At 47.1% G+C, this 2,605-nt stretch overlaps 1 long non-coding RNA gene across 1 annotated transcript in view; it reads left to right on the top strand.

Annotated features, from left to right (window-relative positions):
• The first annotated feature begins 1,455 nt into the window (after window positions 1-1,455).
• Window positions 1,456-2,605, top strand: part of LOC102259737 — a 13,364-nt gene continuing 12,214 nt past the window's right edge. Inside the window, exon 1 of the long non-coding RNA XR_314219.2 lies at window positions 1,456-1,628. This is a non-coding gene — a long non-coding RNA (uncharacterized LOC102259737). The remainder of the gene's footprint in view (window positions 1,629-2,605) is intronic.

Here is a 2,605-nt window from a genome sequence, read left to right as displayed (position 1 = left end):
ACTCCCAGGTAATTCCAAAAAACTAAATTGTGCTGACGAAAATATCTTCCTAATATATTCGTATTATATACTTATAGACTGTGTATCATTAAAACACATGGTCTACCAAAATCACATTTTAACATCATTAGCTTTTAAATATTAGAAACAATTTCAATGTTTGGAAAACTCTGGTGAGCATGATTACATTGGAGATTTTCAGACGCAATATATCAGGGAATATAAGTGGATTAAAGCGTTTGTGACATGTTTTACCATTTTTTGCGTGCTGTTTTCATTGTCTTACAATAATAATGAATGGTGCAAAGATAATAGGTTGTTTTACCTTTTCTCCCCACTGCCCCACCCCCCACCCCCGGGCTGCATTGTACAATTTCCCAGTCAGCACACTGCCGTCTGCAGGTGGTCTCTGTAATGTCAGGAGAGGATTTGGGTTTCCTTCCAGGGCCAGGGCATTGCAGTGGTTGGTTGGACCATAAAATTGCCATCAGCGGTCAGAAAGGATTGCCTACTGGCCGTTGCATGGGGCTCAAGCTGAAGAGCGGTGAGTGTGAATTCCAGCCCCGGGAGTCACTGGCCTGCCTTGGTCTGTGAAATGGGGACAACGCCCACTTTGTAGGTTGACGTAAGGCCTAGCACTGACGTCTAGAAGCACCGTGTCTGGCCATCGTAAATGTTCCACAAACAATTAATAATACAACATTATTATCCATGTAAGTAATTTAGGGAGTTCCTTTATTTTCTCTTCAGCGATTTCTGCATATTTGGCAAAGATGACGGTTGCTACGATTGAGAGATATGGAAAATGTTAGGCCAGCGTAATTTTTAAAGCCCAGTAGCTTTAAAGGCCTTCTATTCCTGTCCTGTATGCTCTGGTATGTCCTAGTAAGGTCACAGATAAAATTTGACATATACTGGGTAGAATATCTAAGTAGGAAATGTACTGAAGCAAATCAAGAACAGAGTTTAAAAAAAAAAAAATCAAAGCACCCAGCAAACATTCTGAACTTTTGGCAGACGCATTGGACTGCCTGAATCCCCAGGCTCTGAGTTATTAATAGTGGCTCATTTTGCCATGTTTTGGGCAGTTATATATTTATCTATCTTACAGTGTGTGTGTGAGAGAGAGGTTTTCAAGGCTCGATGGCTTTTTGAAAAATGTGCTCCCCTGGAACAGAGCAGGGCAGCGAGGGTGCCATTTTGTCATCTGGGTGGCAGGGACCCCACTGCGCTCACGAAATGCTAAGGCAGCGTTGGGGGCTGCAGCGAGGCTCCCATCTGCTCTGCCCGAGCCGCGGTGCAGTCACGAGTTGCACAACAGTAGTAATTCGCAGCTATTTATGACCATTTTAATAGCGAAGCTCTCGATTAGAAGGCTGTGTTTACATGCCGCGCAGCGGAACGGCTCCATGAATCATTCCCACGGTAACCTTTGGTCAAACGGACCAGCCAATTAATGAGAAACCAGCCAGTTGGTCCCGCAGCTGTGATGAACAGGCCTCCGCGTTAGTCTTTCCCTTCCTGACGCTCCTCTGCGGGGGAGACTGAACGGGCTGCCCCTGCACAGCCTCCCCTCCCCGGTCCTCCCGCAGCCCCCTCTGCGCCCACACGCAAATCCCATGGACCCGGTAAGTCCAGAGAGTTTGGGAAACACCTGCGGACATAATGAAGCAAGCATGGCTATTTTTAGCGCATGTTTATTTTCTTATTGTCATTGCTCCGTCCTTTGACTTCAGTTAGGGATCCTGAGAGCCCATTTGCGTCAAGCCCAGGAAAGCCCTTTCATTTGCCCATTGAAACTGACGCGAGGTTTTAGTCAGTCATCGCATCCCGACAGCCTGAAGGTCAGGCTGCTTCCTTCTGTTTCACCTGGCAGTTAATCCCTCATCAAGGGCGATGGAAAATGAATAATTAAACGCGTGCCATTTTCACATTTCAGATAATGAGAGGCCCTGAGATCCTAGAGGTGCCGCGTGAGAAAACAGGAAAGCGGTGAAGAGTCTACTTCCTGCAAGCGCAGGAGTTCCTCTCCTCTGGTCTCAGGGTGAGGAAGGCGGGCTCAGACTCTCCCATGAAATTGATACAAAGCAGCATGAAAATAGGAACGGCTACTGGGCTCCTCTTGGCCACTCCCTGGCTCTGTGGCTTGGGGCAAGGCCTTTTGATGTGAGAGGTTTTCTTTCTTTCTTTTTTTTTTTTTTTCCAAAATGGAAACAATCATAACCAGCTGAGAGAATGGTTTGCATTAACTTGACTCACTTTGTGGGTCACTTTGACTCCACAGGTTAAATTGTGTTAGGCCCTGGAGGAAAAACACCCAGGTGTTTTTAAAGCCCAGTAGCTTTAAAGGCCTCATCACCCCTCCCTGCCCTGTTCTATTGAGACTAGCCAGGGGCCTCCTGTGGACTGTGACTCCTCTCTCACCTGTTGTAGGGGGACCTGAAGCTCCTGCTGACCCAAAGTGTACTCAGACCTACTAAGGAAGTCCCACCCCCCTTCCCGAGGGAATATCTCCAAGTCTAACCTGGTCCTTTTCTTTGCTGTGCCAGGCAGTGGGCTGGACCGAGTAGAGAGAGTGCCCTGCAAGATGGAAAGCTCTATAGAG

This window comes from Myotis brandtii, unplaced genomic scaffold (assembly GCF_000412655.1).
Source record: "Myotis brandtii unplaced genomic scaffold, ASM41265v1 scaffold517, whole genome shotgun sequence".
In the NCBI taxonomy this organism is placed as follows: domain Eukaryota; kingdom Metazoa; phylum Chordata; class Mammalia; order Chiroptera; family Vespertilionidae; genus Myotis; species Myotis brandtii.
The sequence above is the reverse complement of the archived record's forward strand: the minus strand, read 5'-3'. Positions and strand labels throughout refer to the sequence as shown.